This window comes from Protomyctophum parallelum (assembly GCF_964188405.1).
Source record: "Protomyctophum parallelum genome assembly, chromosome: 15".
In the NCBI taxonomy this organism is placed as follows: domain Eukaryota; kingdom Metazoa; phylum Chordata; class Actinopteri; order Myctophiformes; family Myctophidae; genus Protomyctophum; species Protomyctophum parallelum.
This window is the reverse complement of record NC_139710.1, coordinates 38,759,275-38,783,717: the sequence shown is the minus strand read 5'-3', so window position 1 is coordinate 38,783,717 and position 24,443 is coordinate 38,759,275. Positions and strand designations below refer to the sequence as shown.

The window sequence follows — 24,443 nt, the reverse complement described above, 5'->3', positions numbered from 1 at the left end:
CCGCCGTACTAGCGTGCACACACAGGTCCACAGCCTGCATGTGTCCAAGAGTGTGTCCCATTGTCTCTCTTCAGCATCGTCTCTGTAGCCTCGCTATACTCGTGTTGTTTTTGGCAGCAAATTTTGATTTTAGTTTTTAGTCGTATAGTCTCTTGAATGGTTTTCATTTAGTTTTGGTCATATTTTAGTCACCTGGAATGTTTTAGTGTTCGTCTAGTTTTAGTCAACTAAATATCATAAAACTTTAGTCGAATTTTAGGCGGACCTTGATGCCGTCGTAATTTACACTTCTACAAGCTCACAACGCGTTGTGAGCTTGTAGATCTGCTATTTTCAGCATGCAACCAAGTGTAAAATGTATCTCTTGTCCACAAGTGTTAGTCCCTTCCTAACATTTTAGTCTAGTTTCTCTGTTGATGAAATTGTCAATACATTTAGTCATCATAACTTAGTTTTCATTTAGTTTCCATTGAGTTTTCGTCAGTGGAATAAAGGTAGTTGACGAACATTTTTCGTCTCAGTTTTAGTCGACAAAAACAACACTGCTCGGTATACGGTACCCATGGGGGAAAGAAAGGCCTGGGGCGGAAACCCATTTGAAAACCTGGCATAGGAAGTGGGAGTCAACTTGTATTTCGCTATAGCCAATTTGGTGATGTCAGTGTTCTCCCTTGTTTTCTACCGGGGAGGAGGGAGGGGGGGGGGGGGGGACTCGGATCGGTAAACCAATATGGTCCACCGGCTGTTTTCGCTGGTACCCACCCCTACTTCACCCATTTTGACCTGAGATCAGATTCTAAAAATGTCTTCTACATCCTGACAGTTTTCTGAAAAATCTATGTGTCTATGTCAGTCGTTTTTTCAAAAATAGCAGACCTACAAGCTCGTAGCGCGCCACCGAGCTTGTAGATCTGCTATTTTTCAATAGCTAAAGCATAACATAATGCTAATACCAAAAGGGGTTCCCGCCCAAAATGGGTTTTAACATGATATGAATGAACAGCATCAGGGCAGGAAAACATATTTCTCATCCCAAGACGTGCACACGTCACCACATTCATCTTATCTTCACCATTATGTAACCACATAATACTTCTAGACCATGAATTGGATTTACACTATCACATCTAACACCATGCATCCGTGTTGTTGTTGCTTCTCCGTGAATCAATTCAATTCAGCGATGTGTCTTTGGCCACTGAGCGTGTTTTGACCGTGCTGGGCAGGTTGTAACTGACGAGATAATCCAAGTGCGCTGTCTGTGTTTTCATCGTTTCACCACAGTTGTAGGAATGGTCCGCTGTGATTGGCCAGTAGTCCCAACAGCCACAGAGCTTGGTTGAAAACGCAGAGGTGATAAAGTCAGTGACGTATCACGGCCACAAAGTACATCCACATACTCCGCATATGACTTGTGTATGACTACCATTATTGTATTTTCCTTTATTGTTGCAGTGCCCGGATAGAGCGTTAAGCTTTGCCACAAGGCTTTCCATTTTACAAAGAGCATTAACAGCGCTCTGTTCTTGAAGCTTGACTTCACTCCTCCTAGGCTAGCACATCTGACATCTTTCTCTGATGGAATGTGACATTTTAGAAATAGAGGAATGGAAGCGCTGCAGGGATCTGTTAGTGGCTCTTAGATGGGTGCTCTTTGGTGATACAGGTAAAACCATATAGACAAAAGGTATCCTTCCTCCAAGTAGTACTGCTTGTAAAAATGTGAATTGCAGACTTGAAAAGAAAATAATCCAAGGCACTCCGTCTTTGGTGAAAAATTAAATAGTTTATTTGAAGATGAGCAAGGCAAATAAATAACAGGAATGTGACAACAATCAGAGATTTTGTCTTTGTCCACAGGGAGATTTTTTTTCCTCCTCCACTAGGAGCATTAGTTTGGTGTTTGCAGAAAGAAGGTTGTCCTTGAACTGGTTCCTTTTTTGTTTTTAAGTCCCTCGTACCAAATCATATATTTATGATTGAAATGCACATGGTGTTTTCAAAATACAGAAAATACTACTTTTTAGACGTCTCCGTCTCTAATGAAATTGTCTGGTTAATTACAACATAGCGTTCTGCGAGCCCCATCGTTATGAGTGTCAATTCTTGACTGTCATTTGTCGATTCAAAAATAATGTTCCTGGGCCAGTTGCTACAATGGTGGGTCCAGTGATCTTGAAAAGTCACTGGCCCAGAGGACCAGGCCTATAGAGTGTCGCAGTCCCCCCCCCCCCTCAAGAGACCCGGAAAAGAAATCCCCATTCATTTTCCTCATAGACTTTTCAGAAAGTATTTATTTAAAGACGTTTACGCCGCGGACATAGCCAACGCTTGTCGTGACAAATCATGACAATGATAACACAATGTTTTGGGCCAAACAAAGAATTAGAAAGTAGAAAAACACTTTTTGTTGTTTTTCTTCTTTGTATTTCTTCTTTGTTGTCATGATTTGTCACGACTCGAGTTGGCTTCGTACGACGCATAAAAAGTATTTAAATAAATACTTTTTGAAATGTCTATGGGGAAAATGCATTGAGATTAATTTCCTTCGTCGTCATGAAAGGGGGCGGGACTGCGACGCTCTATATCCAAACATCGATGGGGTTGTGTCAAGACCCGCCCTGCAGCACTGTTTAATGTTTAATGCAATTTATTTGTGCGTGTTATATTTTTTGTTGAATTACTGATGACAAAGTCAACAGTATGTATATCCATAACATAAGCAAGCAGCAATGCACGCTAGCAGACAATACACTAGTTCTTTCTTTCTTTCAATCATTTTATTGTTATTATTTTCACACAATTATATTACATGATCATCGGCTTCTTAATACACTAGGTTAAGCTCGTCACATGAAACTCTATACCGTCATATGCATACATCTGGTGCGTATTATCAAAACATTCGGAAGTAGCCGGCGTATCTGTGTGACAGATTGTGAAAATAATAATGATCATAATAATATTAATAAAATGATTGAAAGAAAGAACTAGTGTCTTGTCTGCTAGCGTGCATTGCTGCTTGCTTATAATATGGATATACTGTTGACTTTGTCATCAGTAATTCAACAAAAAATAGTAAATGAATATAACACAAATAAATTGCATTAAACAGTGCTGCAGGGCGGGTCTTGGCGTAACCCTATCATCGTTTGGATATAGGCGATATCGCAATGTTCAAATGCTTTCTGGTCATACAGTCTCGAGACCGGAAGCTCTGAGCATGAGCAAGCCATAAAGCGGAAGTGAAGCCTCCTCCGCACTTCCGTTTCGTCTTGCGCAATATTATCTGAATATAAATAGATAGACGTCTAAGCATATATAGCTTGCTGTTACTAGTTCTTTAGCAGAAATGGACATTAAAAAGAAAATGTAAAGATATTTTAAAATATTTTCGGGATTTCGGGAGGTGTAGTTCCAGACTCTATATAGCATTCAGGAGGTGTAGTTCCAGACTATATATCATTCAGGAGGTGTAGTTCCAGACTCTATATAGCATTCAGGAGGTGTAGTTCCAGACTCTATATATCATTCAGGAGGTGTAGTTCCAGACTCTATATAGCATTCGGAGATTGTGAACTAGTTGTCTGGCTAGTGGCTACGCAAGACAGACTATACCTTGCTGATACTAGTAATTATATTACTCAGTGTCATATGTTGTAGCCTAAGTGCGGTTGTGTGGTTTGCTCTTGTTGTAGTTGTGTGTACCTGCACTACCATGTGTGTAGTAGTTGTGTGTACCTGTTGTGTTAGTTGTGTGTAGCTGACTGTGTATACCTGCACGGTCGCCACCCTGTCCTGCACAGTCACCACCCTGTCCTGCCTTTGTCTTTAGGCCACAGGAGGCTGCACTGTTGATTACACAGTGTAGCTTCCAGTTCCTGAGCATCCTGCCCTGTCTTAAGTGGCTCTTTCAAAATCCCTGGTTTATACTTTGCCACCGATGCAGCTGCGTTCGTTGCTCAGCGAAAATAAAAATAAAACAGAAATGTGTTATTTGTGCCTCACTGAGCTGTACGGTATTATAGGTACGATGAAGTGTACATTTTCTTTAGCTGGGGGATTCTTTCTGTTTCTGGCTGCCCTCCCTGTGAGTGAGGAGATGGCTTTCCCTTAACAGTTTCCATGGTAACCCCGGCATTCTACAGTATTCTCCCAGCCGTGGGACGTTACGGCCCCTGCATGTGAAAGCAGTTCACACACTGTCTCTGCACCCTCCCCCCCCTTCCCCTCGCTCTTCTCTCTCTCTCCTCTCTCTCTTGTCTTTGCATTCTTTTCACCGTCTGTTGTGTGAACATAATGTTGGCACTCTGTCTGTCTTCACTTTGCACTGTACTTTAAATCTTAATGTCAGCGTTCATTTGCATTTGTATCGGGATACATAGAATTCTGTCTTTTCTTTCTGCTCCGTTTTAAAATCTGCTCTCTTGCACACACACCACACTGTGTAGTTTTAGCCTGCAGGCGAGAACCTATTCTGATGTCTGACTGGGCCTCATTTTGTGTGGCATTGTTAAATGTTAGCCAGTGTGTACTGTGTAGCTGTAGTCTCACGTAGCCAGACAACGATTCCACAATCTCTGAACGCTATATAGAGTATGGAACTACACAGAGTAATCTGTTTTGTCATTTCCGTTCATGAAAACATATTTTAAAATATCTTTAGAGCTTATTTTTTTTATTTCCATTTCTGCTAAGCAGCAAGCTATAGGCTATGCGTTATATTTAGGGTAAATGTGCACGACTGTAAAGATGAAACGGAAGTGGGGAGGAGGCTTCACTTCCGCTTTATATTTTACGCATGATAGAGATTCCGTTGCTCCAGACAGTATAAATGACGGAAGCATTTATACATTTGCGAGACAACGCGAGTCTAGCCAGTGTGCAAAGACAAAAAAAGAAGTATTGTATTTTAAATGTGGAAACCTGTTTGGCATGAATGAGCACAATCATGTGCTGTCTCTGAACTATTTGCTAGTGCAACACAACAGACAGATATGTTCAGGGACAGTGCAGAGAGGCAGGGGCTGAAATCTGAGAGGGCACTTTTGGACAAAGGTAGCAAATAGCAGATCTACAAGCTCACAATGAGCTGAGAGCTTGTAGATCAGCTATTTTGCAGAGCGCAACCCAGCACTCTTTAGCTTGTGGAGATGCGGTGTACGACATGGATTTCTAAACAAATGTGTTCAACGAAAAATTCTGCGTTGAAGTTCAACTTTTGGGGGTTAGACCAGTCATTAGTCCTACAAGGCTACAACCTATTTCAAACCCTTAACCCTCTCCCAACGCACCCCTCACCAATCTTAATCCGGTCGTTTGAAAGCACCCCTCACCAACCTTAATCTGGTCGTTTTAACGCACCCCTCACCAACCTTGATCCGGTCGTCTTAATGCACCCCTCACCAACCTTAATCCGGTCGTTTTAACGCACCTCTCACCAACCTTAATCCGGTCGTTTCAACACACCCCTCACCAACCTTGATCCGGTCGTTTTAACGCACCCCTCACCAACCTTGATCCGGTCGTCTTAATGCACCCCTCACCAACCTTAATCCGGTCATTTTAACGCACCCCTCACCAACCTTAATCCGGTCGTTTCAACGCACCCCTCACCAACCTTAATCCGGTCATTTGAACGCACCCCTCACCAACCTTAATCCGGTCGTTTCAACGCACCCCTCACCAACCTTAATCCGGTCGTTTCAACGCACCCCTCACCAACCTTAATCCGGTCGTTTTAACGCACCCCTCACCAACCTTAATCCGGTCGTTTCAACGCACCCCTCACCAACCTTAATCCGGTCATTTGAAAGCACCCCTCACCAACCTTAATCCGGTCATTTTAACGCACCCCTCACCAACCATAATCCGGTCGTTTTAACGCACCCCTCACCAACCTTAATCCGGTCATTTTAACACACCCCTCACCAACCATAATCCGGTCGTTTTAACGCACCCCTCACCAACCTTAATCCGGACGTTTTAACGCACCCCTGACCAACCTTAATCCGGTCGTTTTAACGCACCCCTCACCAACCTTAATCCGGTCATTTTAACACACCCCTCACCAACCTTAATCCGGTAATTTAACGCACCCCTCACCAACCTTAATCCGTTCGTTTTAACGCACCCCTCACCAACCTTAATCTGGTTGTTTTAACGCACCCCTCATAAATCTGGTCATTTTAACGCACCCCTCACCAACCTTAATCTGGTCGTTTTAACGCACCCCTCACCAACCTTAATCTGGTCGTTTTAACGCACCCCTCACCAACCTTAATCTGGTCATTTTAACGCAACCCTCACCAACCTTAATCTGGTCGTTTTAACGCACCCCTCACCAAACTTATGTCTAACTAATGCTATGTCTAACCAAAGGATGCCTCCCATGCTGAAAGGAGTGGCATTTGCATGTCTTTCACCATAGTAAATGCTGCATTCACGGCCTGGAGAGGGCAGTTGTTTTACAGACGGGTAAAAGGGCAGGGGCTGATGTCTATGTTTGCACGTCCCTGGATATGCTTCTTCAAAGCTGGGCCATTGCATTGTTGTATATAAGCTTCACAAGTCAGTTATCATCCAGTCTATCGTATCCTGTGTTCAGTTCAGAGGCAAACTTCCAAACTGTAAAAACAAAACAAAAACAAAAAAACATCTCTTGAGCCATTGTGTCCGTCTCAGTTTAGCCAATATTTTGTTTTTTAATGTTTTCAGCCAAAGATTCCACATAGAATGCCATTGTTCTTATAACCACATTAAGCCTGGTGTCCCAATAGCGGCGAAATCTTCCCAAGAAAATTCCAAACATTCGGTCACCGATGGCTGAGTGGTTGAGGCGCATACCACATATAGGCTCTAATGAGTCGTGGGTTTGATTCCCACAGAGTGTCATTCCCTGTCTCTCTCTCTCTCTATCTCTCTCTCTCTCTCTCTCTCCCTGTTTTCTAAATAGAATTGCGACACATTTTCAAGATTTAAAAATTGGCAGATCTACAAGCTTGTGGCGCGCTATGAGCTTGTAGATCTGCTAGATCAACAACTAAAGTATTAATGCTTAAAACACCAAAAGGGGTTCCCGTTCTGAATGGGTTAAAGAAGACATCGTAGACATTGTATAATTGTTCATTTCATTTCCACAAATAGCTAATCTACAAGCTCACAGGCACTGTGTCGTATAATTATACTGTATGTTCTGTTTCGTACGTACAGGGAAGCCGGGAAGTCAGTTTACTTTGTGGTGCTTTTGTTAGGTAGTATATTTTAAACAATGGTCAGCAAAAATAAAGGTTTGGGAAAGTACAGGACATGGGCATTTCCCTGAAGAAACATTCATCTAGCTTACTAGTTGTTTCATAGGTTTAATAGGTTTACCTTGCAAGAAGGAACTCATTCCTTCCGCTGCACACATGCCCTGGTTTTTTTTGCCATGTGCTTGTAAAGCGCCCGGAATGCATTTGCACGCAGCACTACTCACGACCGCAAAGACGACCGTACTGGACACTTTTTCACGATAGGCTGCCTCTAAGCCAAACGGGAGACTTGGCCATAAAACCCGTAGTCTGAACGGCAGACTAAACCCACACTCTGAACGCCGCAACGTGGAGCGAGTGGGCGACAGAAGCTAATGCTATGAGCTAACTGGAGCTAGAGGAAAGCCATAACAAAACACAGGACCAACATAAAGAACGTCGGAAACGAACGGAAACGGGAGCTTGTTGTGCCGGTTGTTTGTTTTTATATCGACGCTGCAGCCCAAACCCCTCTTGGTGTTTATAGCATTATGTTATACTTTAGCTATTTAAAATGAAAATGAAAATGTCTCGCAAATCTTTGAATATTCTTTCAGAGCGAACATTTTTTAACTAAAAAAACAACATATTTTCAGATGGGGGGCCAATTACATATAATTTTTGGGGTCCTTGACATGAAGAAATACTGAGCACCACTGATATTAGAAACATAGGTACTGTATGTCAGAAAACTGTCAGGATTTTGACGTCAAGTCAGGATAACGAGCCAGGAAAATATCAGTCATCATCATCAGCAGCACCACCTGCTACACTTGGAGCTTTAAATTGTAAATGCCTCGTCTCAGCCCCTCCTTTTCGTCTTCATGCAGGCAGGCTTGCAGCCTGGAGCAGCTGTATAGCGCTGTGTGACGATGTGTGGTATACGGATGGCGTGTGAATGATTTAGTGAGCGTTGTACAATTATACGATCCAACTCGCACAGCCTCGCTCGCTCCGCTCCGGGCAGAGCGAAAGACGCAAAACGCTACGGACGGACGGACGGACAGTCACTGGCTCATGGCGTGCAATGCAAGCTGAGTCTTATAGTGCCGAGAGGTTGGGCAATGCCTACCTACAATACCATCTGCAGGGTGGAATAGGAGGAGAGGGGACTAGAGCAGAGCAGCTGCTTGTTAAGCACAGACATTCCCTTGTGAGATACACAAGTGTTTGTTGGGGGTGTGCTGGAGTGGGTGTGAGAGGGAGGGGAGGGGAGGGTGGGGGGGGAGAAGGAAACGAGGGGAGTGGGAGGATGGTGGATGTTCTTTTTTTCTCCTCTCAGTCCTCCTCAGTAGAGCCAGCGACAGTCAGGCAGAGCGACTCGCCAAAGGAAGGTAGCAGCCAGTCTGGGAGTTTTTTTTTCTTTGTTTTTGTTTTTCTTTACATGTGTTTGATGCAAGAGGGAGAGCAGCAATCTGTCGCTGTGTGTGTGTGTGTGTGTGTGTGTGTGTGTGTGTGTGTGTGTGTGTGTGTGTGTGAGTGTGAGTGTGAGGAGGAATCCTCTGTGATGTCGTTGGCTTGCTGCCGTCTCACTCTCTGAGGTCTGTGAGATCTGTTTTAATGCAGCAGCACCATGGATACTATTACTAAGTCTGTTCTGAGATCTGTTCTACAGCAGCATACATGGATACCAAGTCCCTGTTCAGTCTGATCTGAGATCTGTTCTACAGCAGCATACCGTACATGGATACCAAGTCCCTGTTCAGTCTGATCTGAGATCTGTTCTACAGCAGCATGGATACCAAGTCCCTGTTCAGTCTGATCTGAGATCTGTTCTACAGCAGCATGGATACCAAGTCCCTGTTCAGTCTGCACAAAGCCCTGGCTCAGCCGGTCAAGATGTGCATGTTTGATTTCCCCGTCACCATCCTGGACGATCTGGTGAGAATTAGAGTGACGCCTGTTACATCTTCATTATTGTACCAGCAGAGCTTTTGTGATATACTGCTCTCTCTCGCTGTGTGTGTGTGTGTGTGTGTGTGTGTGTGCGTGTGCGTTCATAACATGTGTCTCATGTATGTATATATATTCGTGCACGGTATATATTTGTGTCGTTGCTGCCTATAGGCTACATAAAGGCAAATGTTTTGGTCTATACTTTGCGTACAATAACAATTCAAAGGAGCTTCATAGGCATGAAAACGTATAGCTTTACGTTGCCAAAGCAAGTGTCAAAATAAAACTAAAACGGTTGGAGGGAAATTACAGTTGAGCATTGTGTAAACCGAGCTATGTCACATTGCGTCGTTACACACAGCAACAAATGGCAGCAATTGTTTGCAGTCACTTTGGGACAAATAGCAGCATTTCTTTCTCAAGACTTATTTCAACAGTATAGAAAAAGCACTTGTGCACCGTATAGTGCACGTGTGTGAGTGCGTGCTTCTAGATTGGTATAGTGCACGTGTGTGAGTGCGTGCTTCTAGATTGGTATAGTGCATGTGTGTGAGTGAGTGCTTCTAGATGGTAAAGTACACGTGTGTGAGTGCGAGTGCGTACTTCTAGATGGTAAAGTTCACGTGTGTGAGTGCGTGCTTCTAGATGGTAAAGTGCATGTGTGTGAGTGCATACTTCTAAATGGTAAAGTGCATGTGTGTGAGTGCGTGCTTCTAGATGGTAAAGTGCACGTGTGTGAGTGCGTGCTTCTAGATGGTAAAGTCAAGTGCACGTGTGTGAGTGCGTGCTTCTAGATGGTAAAGTGCACGTGTGTGAGTGCGTGCTTCTAGATTGGTATAGTGCATGTGTGCGAGTGCGTGCTTCTAGATTGGTATAGTGCATGTGTGTGAGTGCGTGCTTCTAGATTGGTATAGTGCATGTGAGTGCGTGCTTCTAGATTGGTATAGTGCATGTGTGTGAGTGCGTGCTTCTAGAGAATACCAGACGACTCGCCCCTTTACCAACTCGCCCGCGCGAAATGTTTTAATGTAGTTAACAGTTAATTGCGAACGCAATGAGCACTAACTATGACAGCAAGGGCTGAATGTCTGTGTGTGTCCCGCTGTTACACCACCCGCCCGCCACCAGAGGGCGCAGCTGTATCACACAAAACACACACAGCACGCACTCACACACACACACACACACACACACACACACACACAACTTAACTTTAAAAAAAACTTAACTTAAAATGAAAAAGAAAAAACTTAACTTAAAAAAAACTTTAAAAACACTTAACTTCAAAAAACTTAACTTCAAAATAAAATCTTAAAAACTTAAAAAAACACAAAAAAACTTAAAGGGTAAGACCACTTTTTTGAGGTTTGGGTTGTGTAGTTACTTTGCCATGATGCAACTCCAAATGTGGACAAGAAATAAAAAATAACTGTTCCAGTGATTAGAAATTGATAATTCAAAATATGCTCCTCATTGACTTACATTGTAGCTAAAACAGCTCTCAAAGTCACTCTTTTAGTACGTAAACAAACACAAACAATGTTGATTCAGACAATATAGAGCATCACCAAAACTCATGTGGTTTTATTTTTTCATAAAAATGTTATCTTCCTGTTGATTTGTCCATTTTATTGGGAAGAAAACCCGGACTGGATCCGTGGATCCGGATCCAGATCTTCAAATAGTAAAATCAACAGGAATCTAACATTTTTATGAAAAAATAAAACCACATGAGTTTTGGTGATGCTCTATATTGTCTGAATCAACTTTGTTTGTGTTTGTTTACGTACCAAAAGAGTGACTTTGAGAGCTGTTTTAGCTACAATGTAAGTCAATGAGGAGCATATTTTGAATTATCAATTTCTAATCACTGGAGCAGTATTTTTTTATTTCTTGTCCACATTTGGAGTTGCATCATGGCAAAGTAACTACACAACCCAAACCTCAAAAAAAGTGGTCTTACCCTTTAACTTTAAAAAAAACCTTTTAAAACACTTAAACTTAAAAAAACTTAACTTAAAAATAAAATCTTAAAAAAACACAAAAAAGTGAAGTTTAAAAAGAAAACCTTAAAGTATGTAATTTATTCTAATTGTTATTGCCATTTACGAGCTGCGTTCGCTTCCCGCGTTTGCGCGTCTTACTTGTTTAGTATTTCCCTCCCTCTCTGAAATCTGAAATTATCTTGTATACAGATTTATTTGATTGCATAGTAGTCGATCTCTATACTCTTTATTAAATTTAGAAAGAACAACATGTCACAGAGACGGTGACTGCTTAATTAAGTTAATTTAGGACCTTCTAGCAGTTAATTTTGTTTTATTAAACACATGTCTTCCATATGTAGCCCATGTTTTGTAATGGCATCATCATGCTATTATGCCCGTGGATATACAGAGTGAACTTAACAATGATAAATGAATATGATAATACCTTTTTATATAATCACCAACATGAATTATGTTTGTAGCTAGGTAGAGTAGTGGGGCGAGGTGGAAAAGGGGTGACCGTACCTGTTACATGGTATAGTATCTGTTACATGGTATAGTATTAATCAGATCTACAAGCTCACAGTGTGTTTAATGCTCGCAACTTTCTAAATATTTTTATACTTTTGAAAACTTTCATTCTGAGCTGCTTTCTGCTTTTTGGTACATTAAAGTGCATTTAGAATCCGATACTTTTGTACCTTTGAGTACATTTTGAATTCCTGGACTTTTACTGGTATTGTAGTACTTCTGCATTGCAGTATTGATACTTTTACTTAAGTAAGACATTTGAGTACTTTTTACACCACTGGCTGTACCACCAATTTCAGCTCCGCTCCTCGGTCTGTGCCAGTCTGGCACACATCCTGTGTGTGTGTGCGTGCGTGTGTGTGTGTGTGTGCGTGTGCGTGCGTGCGTGCACGCGCGCGTTCGTGTGAGATGTGTGCCAGTCTGGCACACATCCAGTGTCCATTGTGTGTGTGTGTGCGCACATCCAGGGTCCAGTGTGTGTGTGTGTGTGTGTGTGTGTGTGCGTGTGCGTGTGCGTGTGCACATCCTGCGTGCGTGCGTGCGTGCGTGCGTGCGACGTGCGTGCCAATCTGGCACGCATCCAGACAGTCCTAGGCAACGCATTCTCCCAGCGGAGGAGAGAAGACTATGCCCTTTGATATTTTGACGTGTTTAGTCATGCCTGTAATCTCATGGAGTCCATTGAATATGCCCCTGTTGCTGTTTGTTTGTTTGTTTGTTTGTTCATAACCTCTGCAAATCTATATGGCTAGTGTTGGTGTCAGTTATTTTGCTGTTGTATCATCATTAATCGTCATGATTATCATTATAGGGGTGTGAATAACATTTCGTTTAGACTTCTTTTTATGCTTCTTGGCACTTGTTTTCTTATTATTATTACATTTTTAATATTGTCGACGTGCCAGTAGGAGGCCTCTCTTATTATGTGATTGATTATTGTGGAAACCAAAGTTTCTGTAGACCTCGGTCACATGATTATTTAATGTTTATTATTGAAACCGAAGTCGCCACCAGGGATGTGTTAGAGAGGCAGGGGCTGACATCCCGTAAGAGGGCAGTTTTGGACAAAAATAGCAAATAGCAGATCTACAAGCTCAGAACGCGTCGTGCTGCGACGCGTTGAGAGTTTGTACATCAGCTATTTTTGGGGCGCAACACAGCACTCTTTAGCTAGTGTAGATGCAGTGTATACGACCTGGATTTCTAAACAAATTTGTTCAACGCAAAAACAAAAAAAAAGCATTTATTTCGCCATAGTAAATCTGGAAAGGGCAGACGGGTAAAATGGCAGGGGCTGAAGCCCCGTTTGATGTCTATGTGTGCACGTCCCTGGTCTTCACAGTCACACTATCTAACTATTCATTCTAGAGGTGTGAGGAAGTGAGAGAGGGTGGTGTGGAGTGCTGTGGCAATGGCGTCATCTGTGGATCTGTTTTGGCGATAGGCAAATTGTAGGGCGTTGAGTGTGGTTGGCAATTTGTTGTTGATCATCTCTCTGGCAAGTTTCTCAACACATGTACTCACTATGGGTGTAAGTGCGATAGGCCTCCAGTCATTGAATCCGGTTACTTTGCCCTTTTTTTCGGGACCGGAACAATGGTTACTGTTTTGCCGGGACTTAATTGGCACTTGTTCTTCGTACTTCTTTCTACCACCTCATCTACAAATGATTTGCTTGCTTCGTGGACCACTTGGGGGTCCGTGGACCACCTGCCTCAAAATGCATGTGTCAATAATAGGCTGTGATCTATCTTGGAACGGGTACTAGGGACTAGTAGATCACAAATGATTGGCATATTAGATTTCAGTATAGCAGTCATAGCTCCTGGCTTTAGAGTTACCGTAGGAATACATTTTGAACTAGAAAAAGTGCCCTTCTGGGCACAGGTCTCCACCAGGATAAGCATTTCTTCCTCAGCCTAGTGGGAATATGCGTGCACAGTTTCATCGCAATCGGACGCTGCGTTGAGGAGTTGTGGCGATTTGTACAAAGCGGGCTACTCCTGAAAACTGTAGGAGCCAATCGTGGCCAATCAGGATGGAATATGAGAAATCAAACAAACCTGTCTTGATCACATGACTATGGAGATGATGTGTACCGATTTGCGTGAAATTTGGATAAAATCTGAAGGAGTAATAATAGAAAATGTGTTTTACATATGTCGGCCTCCTGGTGGCGCTATAAAGAGCAGATGTGAAAAATTCCAGGCAAAGGTTTTTCCTTGGCCTCTAGGGAGTTGGCATACAAAGTTATCCACAGATCCGTGCAGTTAGAGGTAAAAACACTTTTCGGCCAGTTATAGCGCCACCTTGAGGCTGAGTTGAAATTGTTCATGTGGCATTTCGTCCTCGGCCTAGTGGGAATGTGGGTGCACAATTTCACGGAAATCACGCGATGTGTTCATGATTTGCAGCATTTTGTTTGAAACTGAGCACTCCTGTGAACTTTGGAAGCCAATCTTAACCAATCAGGATGGAGTCTGAGAAATCTGAAAGACCGGTTTTGTTGAATGGCTCTAGAGAGACTGTGTACCAATTTGCGTGATGTTTAGACAAAATCTGTAGGTGTACTGTGCAAAAACTTGTTTTGCACAAAGCGGCCTCCTGGTGGCGCTATAACAGGCCGTTCTGGAAAGTTTGGGGCAGAGGTTCATCGTTGGCAAAATTTGGCATCGACCGGGTTAACGGTGGCCGAGATTAGCTGCTCACGGACGGACGGACGGACGGACGGACGGACGGAGTGCAAAACATACTCTCCCCCCATGCCTTCGGCCTGGTGGAGACAATTATTGATATCATTATACGAGGCTGGATATCACCTGGGAGTGCATGGGACTTTGGTTATTTTAATACTTTGATATGAAGTTTTGTCCTTTAGCAGCGTCATAAGGCTAGTAAGCCTCTGTGAAGTTTCCTGTCTTTTTACCCCCCCTAATGTCAACCATTTCTGACACAGAGGAAAACGCAGTCCATTCAAAGTAAAATAAAATGGAAGTTTGAACAGGCTCAGCCGAGCTGGGGGGAGATCCATGGAAACACAGACTGTGTGTGTGTGTGTGTGTGTGTGTGTGTGTGTGTGTGTGTGTGTGTGTGTGTGTGTGTGTGTGTGTGTGTGTGTGTGTGTGTGTGTGTGTGTGTGTGTGTGTGTGTGTGTGTGTGTGTGTGTGTGTGTGTGTGTGTGTGTGCGGCTGTGCGCATTGTAAACAAAGATTGCACGGGGGAAAGATATCCCAGAAACTTACGAATTGACTTACAATGACCGATACCTACAATCAAAATAAATCATGTTTTATGGCCAAAATACACAGTTGCAGAGAGAGAGAGAGAGAGAGAGAGAGAGAGAATCCTCTCTGGACAGCTGAATCTCCTGTTGGCCGGCCGGCCACTTAGCTGGCTTTGAGCCCGTTTCTCACACACTGTCACTTCTCTGCACTAAATACACTGTATACTCGTATAGCCTCTAGAGCAGTGTTTCTTCTCTGCACTAAATACACTGTATACTCGTATAGCCTCTAGAGCAGTGTTTCTTCTCTGCACTAAATACACTGTATACTCGTATAGCCTCTCTAGAGCAGTGTTTCTTCTCTGCACTAAATACACTGTATACTCGTATAGCCTCTAGAGCAGTGTTTCTTCTCTGCACTAAATACACCGTATGCTCGTATAGCCTCTAGAGCAGTGCTTCCAAAACCTTTTTGCTCCAAGAACAAGAAGACAAGGGGTCCATTTGAGGTCCATTTGGCTCCAAACTATCATTTAGCTGGGGACCCCTGCAACTCCCTCAAGGACCCCTAGGGGTCCCCAAACCACACTCAACAAACTGACCACATTCCCGGTGCGCATTTCCGAACGCACCCATGAATGAACCGGAATATGGCATAATATATGCAGCATAGGCTATATTCTGCATTGCTTTCCATATATTGGCATAATATCTTAATATATTTAAAATAAAACCATAGCACCACCATTAGACTTTTCATGCCCCTCACCCCCTAGAAGGCGCTCACGCACCACAAGGGGTGCACGCACCATAGTGTGGGAACCACTGCCCTAGTCTGTAGGTCGTTGTGTTGTTTACTTTTGCCTGCACCCACTGTTGTCATGGTCAACCAAAGGAGCATTCTACTTGTTTCCTGGTGAATTTGATTGTCTTTTCTTAAACACGCCATACCCGCCCTATTGTTGTGCCATACACACAGGCCTGGTTCGTTCTCCACTGTGCTATCAACTGCACATCTCTAGGCCTATCCTATGTGTGCCTGATAACAATTAAGCCCTGTGTGTAGCTTATTGTATTCCACGTAGAATTGTGACTGTCATTGTCATCGTACTGTCGTCATTCAAAAACATTTTGTCTGCTTCCTGTTATGTTTTTATGTTATCTATTTCGGACACGTTACATTCGTGGACTGTCTGTGCTATTCTGGGTACTATTATCTCCTAAACACATACGGTACAGCAGGCTTCTTTTATCATCGGCCAAAAGCCATCCTTTTTCCTGTTAGCGTCTTGCTCACGCTGTGCCCTGTGCCTCATCATGGCCTTATTGTCTCCCCCAGACCGAAGGCATGGGGAGTATCGTTAGGATTTTTTCGAGTCCGGTACCGATTCCGGTTCTGCTTATCGATTCCGGTTCTTTTTTTTTTTTTTTTTTTTTTTTTTTTTTGCGGCTTACGCCTTTTATTGATTTTTGAAGGGACAGACAGTAGGCTGACAGGAAACGGGAGAGAGATGGGGGGATGACATGCAGTAAAGGCCGTGTCGGGTCCGGGAGTCGAACCCGCGGCACACTGCGACTGGATTACCAGTCCGGTGCCCAGACCGTTACGCTACGGCCTGGGCCCCGATTCCGGTTCTTAACGGTTCCCTATTTCGGTTCCAAAATTATATAAAAGAGGTCAAATGTTTAACAAAAAAGCTCAATGTCAATTTAAGACATGTAATGAATAAATAGTGTAACATCCTCTTCCACAGTAGACTACCACAGTACTGTGGTAAAAGCCTACAGTTAGGCTACTGACAGTTCAGATGCAAATAATAACATAAAAATTAAATGTATGATAGGCTATTTCATATACCGGTAATATCACATCAGAACAGTGCAACACTACAGTGCTTCAACGGGAGGGAGGGGGAGAGAGAGAGAGAGAGAGAGAAAAAAGAAAGACGTGTTAGAGAGAGCGTCTCTCTAACGCGCGCGAGAGAGAGAGAGGGAGAGAGAGAGACGTGTTAGAGAGAACGTCAGAGAGAGAGAGAGAGAGAGAGAGAGAGAGACTTGTTGCTAACAGGGTCCCGTTAGCAACAAGCTAACAGCATACCGGTGGTACGTTCGTTCCATAAAATGAGAGATCCACAACGCGCATGGAGCTGCGCCAGTGCGCCAGGCTGCAAAACCCCCCATGCGCTCATCGATCTGCCGTTCGTTGCATGAAGGGCAGATCTGTGGGGGCTCTCTCCCGAAGTTAACTTTGTTGTTGTATTGTGTGCAAGCCGAGCACCGCGGCCACGGCATCTGGACAGTGGACGCTAACTGCTTTGATTGTCTACTATAGTGAAGCCATACTTTTGAGCGACAAGAGCGATTACCATGGTCCATTCTGTTGCTGGCTCTCCGAGTAGCAGGATCTGATTATAATCAGCTGTTTTATGTGCGTGCGTGCGTGCGTGCATGGTGTCACCCAGGAACCGATAGAGAGGACCGAAATTGAATTATTGTAATGGGTACCCGGTACTCGAGCATGTTCGGTTCGGTACCGGTTTGGTCCCGACGTTCGGGACCCACCCCTAATTGGGCGTTTAAGTTAAATAACACAGAAAGTGTAAAACATTTCAAAGTAAAAAGTTACAGCATGTGTCTCCACAGTTAGCTGAATTATAAAAAGTGTGAATGGAGTTTCTAGGTTAAAGTGATTTTTTGAAAGTTTTGCGTGGGCACTTAACTGGGGACCTCCCCCAATATAATCACATTTAAACTGTGTCTCAGGTTGAGTCCCTCCACACCAACAGAGGGTGAGCAGGATGGTGTGGATCCATAAGGATGCTCTGTGCTCTCCTCCTACAGCGTTATAGTAGCGCTGTGTGTAGATTGTGTGTGTCCATGCTAGGGCATTAAGCAACTAGTCGACTAGTTTACTAGTCGACTAGTAAATCCACTAGTCGACCTTGTTGGTACTAGTTGACTAGTTTCTTGTAGGCCTCAAGATCAGGTAGATTATAGTTATTATAGTTATAGTAGATTATAGTTATAGTCACCAATGTACATGTACAAATATTTATTTCCAAAACAAACAAAAAAAGGTTTTCTTTCTTTCTTTTTTTTTTTACACATAATGACATAATAGGTAGTTATAGGTAGACTAGTAAATTAGGCAACTAGTCAACTAGTAAAAATGACTAGAAGTGAATGCCCTAGTCCACGCCACGGCAGGGAAGATTTGAGCCAATAATTCCCTCCGCACTTTTGACAACTCGTTGCAGCGATGTCCATCTCTTATGTGTAGCCTAGTTATTATTTTATTATTTCCATCTCTTATGTGTAGCCTAGTTATTCCTTTTCTCTGCTGATATATTGCTCCGGGGGTGTAACTTTTTTCCTTTCTGAAGTGGGTTTCTGAAGTGGGTTTCTGAAGTGATGCGCGATGTGCTTCCTTTATTCTCTCCTGTGGACTAGTTTGGACCGCTTCTGTTCTGGGAGCCGGCCCGTCGTTAAATTGCCTCAACGGAGAAGCCCTCGCATTCCGAATAAGGATGTGGCCGTTCGTTTGGCCGCAGTCGGTTCGGTATGAGAAAGATCTTTTAATCCATTTAGACCTGAGGAGGACGCGTGGGTGACACCTCATTGCTTTTAACCACTTTTTAACGATTATTTTAAACTTTAGCCGTCGAAGAATAGCAGACCTACAAGCTCATAGAGCTATGAACTTGTAGATCTGCTATTTTTTTTTAAATTGTGAAATATCTGGCGCAAGTCTTTGAATATATATGCTTTCACAGCAAACGTTTTTTAACTCAAATCTTTGCTTCTGGTGTGGGGTCCCTGAAACAACATATTTTCAGATGGCGGCCGGCGGCCAATTACATATAGTTTTTTTGGAGTCCTTGACATGAAATAGATTGAGAACCACTGACATACTGTATAGAAACATGGGGTTTTTCAGAAAACTGTCATGATTTAGAAGACATTTGTAGAATCACACACACACACACACATACACACACACACACACACACACGCACCCTCCCCAGTCCCCAACCCCCTTTAACACTGAAAAGGAAAGGGAAAAAGAGAAAACGAAAAGGAGAATGAAAACATTATACGATAATACACATCAAGAGCAGAAGCGGAAAGACTAATGTAATATTTTTAATTGTATATCAAAAACACGTTCTTCCTATAGGTAAAAAACAAACAAACAAACCAAAAAAAGGTTCTTCCTAAAGTCCCAGATCTTATTTATTTATGTAACACTTTAGTTTCAAGTGTAATTCTTCTTGTCGCGTGCGTACGTACGTACGTACGTGCGTGCGTGCGTGCGTGCGTGCGTGCGTGCGTGCGTGCATGCGTGCGTGTTGTCTCTTGTCAGATCATTGGGACTCTGAACCTTGTACTCCTTCTATACTGATAGTTGTGTGTACGGTGCGGTGGTGTTTGAAACTTAGTGGCTCTAGCTAGGCACTACTGCACCAGCGTTATTACCTGGCCGATGGACAGAAGTATACATTATTACTTTCTCACACGGTGCATCTTTCTTGTTCCCCTCTGCTGCCTGGATCTGGAATTCTCTTTGAGACGACTTCAAACAAAGCCAAACGCTTTCATTTTCTGTTTACACTGGTATATATCTACCCCGGCAGGCCGTGTGGTGCGCGTTGCTGTGTTGTTGAGAGAAGAACTATTGTTTCAGACCTACGGACGGACGGGATGTATAGCAGAAGAAGCTGGACGTTTTTTTTATTCTGTTCGTTCATGTAGTTTTCTTCTTTTTTTTTTAGCACAAAGTTAATGTTTTCTAGTGTTTGTCCCAGTATGTTGACACAGCTTGTTAAGTAAACATCTATTACGTTTTGTTGAGGGGGTTCATGATCCAATCTGGTAATGAGTGAGGGGAGGAGGCTCTGTTGTCGGTATACGTAGCTATAGACCCTGTTCCCCAGAGGGGACAGGCCGTTCCCGTCCTGATATACGTGTCCTCTCCCCCCCCCGCCCCCCCCCCCCCCCCCCCCCCGTTGTCCTCGGGTTGTTGTTGAGCGAAGCAGTGATGGGGTCCACGAGGGCCCGGTGGACCTGTGGCTTGATGGGGAGACCGCTGCTGGGAAGACCGCTGCTGGGGAGACCGGGGGCCCGCTCCTCCCGGGACAGTGGCTCTGTGTACCGGGCTGTGGTGCTGGTGAAGCTGCTGGAAACGTACAGACAGGTACTGTATATAGGCTCTGTGGTGCTGGTATAGGCTCTGTGGTGCTGGTATAGGCTCTGTGGTGCTGGTATAGGCTCTGTGGTGCTGGTGAAGCAGCTGGAAACGCACAGACCGCTACAGTATATAGTCTCTGCGTTGATGGGGGGAGGGGGGGGGGTTCTTGAGATGAAAATGTGATGAAAATGGCCTTTTCTGAAAACTGTCATGATTTTGATTTAGAAGACATTTGTAGAATCGTCCTCGGGTCTAAATGTGTTCATTAGTATTTAAACGTGACAGTACTAGTGGTGGGAAGTAACAAAGTATACATTTACTCAACTACTGTACTTGAGTAACATTTTGAGATACTTTTACTTTATACTGGAGTGTTTAGAAATTCCAATACTTTTTACTTCTACTACACTACATCTCGGATCCAAATGTTTTTTTTTGTTGAAAACTTTAATAACTACGGTAGTTACTTAGATTATTTTTACAAAACATACATTAACCACTTGATTTTTCGAAATGGGACATTCTGCACATTTTGATGCAAATAAATACTTTTGCACTTACTCAAGTTAACTCAAGTTCATTTTGAATCACAGACTTTTACTTCAATACTGCAATATTGCTTTAAGTAGCCTATGCTTAAGTAAAAAGTGTTTAGTAGGTATTTTCCACCACTGAAACACGAACACGTTTTAGCTCGTAAACACCTGCGTGTTACACTACGGTATATTAAGCCACTATTCTTGTTTGAGCACACTTTGAGGAGACTTGTTAAAGTTGCGCAGAGCGCCGCAGACTAAACTAAACCTATAGTGTGAACTCTGGCTTATACATAACACAACAGTCTATTTAAGCCGACTTCCAACTCCTAATGTGTAATGAACTGCTTAATTTAATACAATTTGTGGTTTGATGTCAGGAGAACAACTTTAGGAATGTCGCAGCACCACTTCAGTGTTCTATAGCAGATCTACAAGCTCGGACCACCATTTGATGAGATTTAGCTTCTCAGACCCAAAACTAGTATATGTTTTTGTTATCGTTGGATAAAGTTTCCCTGCTGTAATTATATATGTTGGTACCATAAGAGAGACAACAGGTAAATGTTGATCAAAATGTGTAGACTTCTTGAAGATTTAAGTAATGCAGATGTTTAACAATAATGTATCTCTCGCGGAGTGTAAAATTAAACCAAATGGACCCATTTGGTTTCATTTTACACTCTCAAGAGTTAATGATCTATAAGGGTCCATTTGGTCACCAACTTTGTATCATTTAGCTGGGTGGGAACACCTGGAACCCCCTCAAGGACCACTGGTTGAAAACCACAGTTCTACCAGATATCAGGCACAGATCTTTACTTTCACCAGCAATTTGTCATCATCGTTGGATGAAAATAATTGCGATACGTTCACTTTTGTTACCTGTTGGGTTACTTTCTACATAATGGAACTTGTTTCTATTTTAGTTCAAATCACATTAGAACTGTCTTTCCTGTGTCTAAAACGTGGTCTGTCATGACCATTATCATTTTACCTGTTCTGGGCTGGAACCCCTTTTGGTGTTTTAAAGCATGATGTTATACTTTAGCTATTGAAAAATGGCAGATCTACAAGCTCATAGTAGCTGAGCTTGTAGATCTGCTATTTTTGAAAAATCGTAAAAATGTAGTGAAAATCTTTGATTATATATTCTTTCAGAGCGAACGTTTTTTTTTTTTTTTTTAAGATATTTTTTTTGCGGCTTACGCCTTTTATTGATTTTTTATGGGACAGACAGTAGGCTGACAGGAAACGGGAGAGAGATGGGGGGATGACATGCGGTAAAGGCCGTGTCGGGTCCGGGAGTCGAACCCGCGGCACACCGCGACTGGATCACCAGTCCGGTGCCCAGACCGTTACGCTACGGCCTGGGCCAGAGCGAACGTTTTTAACTCGAATCTTTGCTTCTGGGGGGGCGGGGGTCCCTGGAACAACATATTTTCAGATGGGGGTCGGCGGCCAATTACATATCATTTTTGGGGTCCTTGACATGAAATATTGAGCAGAGCACCACTGATACAGTAACATAGGTATTTCAGAAAACTGTCAGGATTTAGAAGACATTTTTTAAATTTCGACGTCAGGCCTAAATAAATGGGTTAACTTATTCTACTCTCTCAGGTGAAAACAAAAAACTTAGGGGAGAATGGGTGACTCACTTCCCCCGAAAACAAAATTGATTGATTGATTGACATTGATTGACATTTTTATTTCACAGTATGTATAACCTTTCAAACGAAAACAACAAGTCAATACAAAAACTGCTACTTTGAGGATGAAACCGTTTAAATCAAGGCCCACCATTGTCGATTCATCATGACAATTAAAGACGAACAAACATACACTTCTCTGAAAAGAAAACTAGGAAATCATCATATATAAAGAAAGTTTAAAAAAAAAAACATGTAAAGTATGGGGGGGGGGGCTCTGAAACAGTAGAGATTAGCAGTCAGACAGCCTACGGTGACATCACATCGCCTGTCTTGTTTTGTTACCTCACAGAGACCGTGTCTGACAGAGAGCTGTCAACACTTTAGGCCTGAGGCCGATTCTAAAAACGCCTCTAAATCCTGACCTAAGTTTTCTGAAAAATTTAAAATATTTATATAGCAGCATCAAAACATTTACATTTTTGAATACTGTACATACTGTACAGAACCCGGCCTGAGCCTGGGGGTAAAACACAAGGGGTTCCCGCCCAGAATGGGTTAAGTAGGGCAGGAAGATAAGACCTCTTGTATAGGTGGAATCCTAAATCCACCATGACGTCAAATAACAAAAAGAGGTTAAAAAGATAACCCCAAAGACGGCGTGATTGGTTTTGGTTTGTTTTTATTATCATGCTGAGAAAAGGTGTGTACTGTACGTACGGTAACGGTAACGGTAGCAATCTTTGTGTTGTTGAGCTTCAGAAACACCTTGCATAACAGTTCGTGGGCTCTGCCCTACAAGTACAACCACATGCATTCTCTGACTACTGCTCTGTCTGTCTGTACTGTCTGTACTGTATACTGTCTGTCGCACAGCGATCATCATATTACTGGGCAGTGTTGTTTTCGTCGACTCAAACTAAAAACGAAACTAGAAACGAAAAATGTCCGGGGGGGGGAACGACATATTTTCCGATGGGGCTCCCCAAATACAGATAGTTGTTGTGGGGGTCCTAGTATAGGCATAAAGTAGTTTTGAGAACCACTGATATAGAAACATAGGTTTTTAAGAAAACGGTCTGGATTTAGAAAACATTTAGTAGAATCTGGCCTACAGTCCTAAATGAGCTAAATCCTCAAAAATACAGAACATTTGGCAGAATGATCCTCTGGCTCTCTGAGGAGCAGTCATGATGGGCGCATGCCTCCGCTCTGCTCTGCCTCTCTGGCACCTGGTGGTGGGAGCTGAAAAACTCCTGCTTTGGTCCGGGGACCCCCAGGGGTCCTTGAAGCAGTTCCCGGAGGGGTCCCCAGCTAAATGATAGTTTGAAACCAAATTTGAAATTAGTTTGAAATTAAACGGGTTGAGAATCACTGCTAGAGCCGTAAAAATTCACTACTTTTTTTTTTTTTTACATTTTGTATTTATTAATGGAATTTCTTAGATTTGGGTATTTGTTTTAAAATTCATTCAATTCTTTAATTTATTCTATTTAAAAAAACAAAATATTTTGAATTTCTTTTAGATGTATGAAAAGAAAATTAGTTTTTACTTGAGTCGTGACTCATAAAAATAAAAAAATTGGTCTGTGACCCGCAAGATGGTTCCCACTGTTTGAGAAACTGTGCCCTGGCTTATATACAGTATCTGCCTCGCAAATGTGCGCACACAGCCACACACACACACACACACACACACACACACACACACACACACACACACTCAACAGCTGCAGTCAGATGTGTGCATGAAATATGAAACGTAGCCGAATGGACAGAATGGAATTTAAGTTTGCACAATGATGAGAAATGTCAGTGAGGTCACAAGGGGCCTATTGAGGAAGAACCACGCCCCCTGCTGTTCAGGCAGATGTTGGCACACCTGCTGTTGTCCCTTTTCAGTGTCTGACTTTGACAGCCAAACAATTGTGATTTAGTTTAAGTCCTAGTCTTGTTATTCTTGTTGTTGACGTTTTAGTCATATTTGAGTCATCTGGAATGTTTTACCTCCTAGTCTAGTTTTGGGAACCTTGGTGTTTTAAGGTTTATGTTATACTTTAGCTAATGAAAAATAGCAGATCTACAAGCTCATAGTGCAGCACCGAGTGCAGTGCTACGAGGTTGTAGATCTGCTATT

At 42.8% G+C, this 24,443-nt stretch overlaps 1 protein-coding gene across 1 annotated transcript in view; it reads left to right on the top strand.

Moving 5' to 3' along the window:
* The window catches only part of LOC310872526 (ral guanine nucleotide dissociation stimulator-like), a 74,741-nt gene that overhangs the window by 1,439 nt on the left and 48,859 nt on the right, over positions 1–24,443 (top strand). The window lies entirely within an intron of this gene.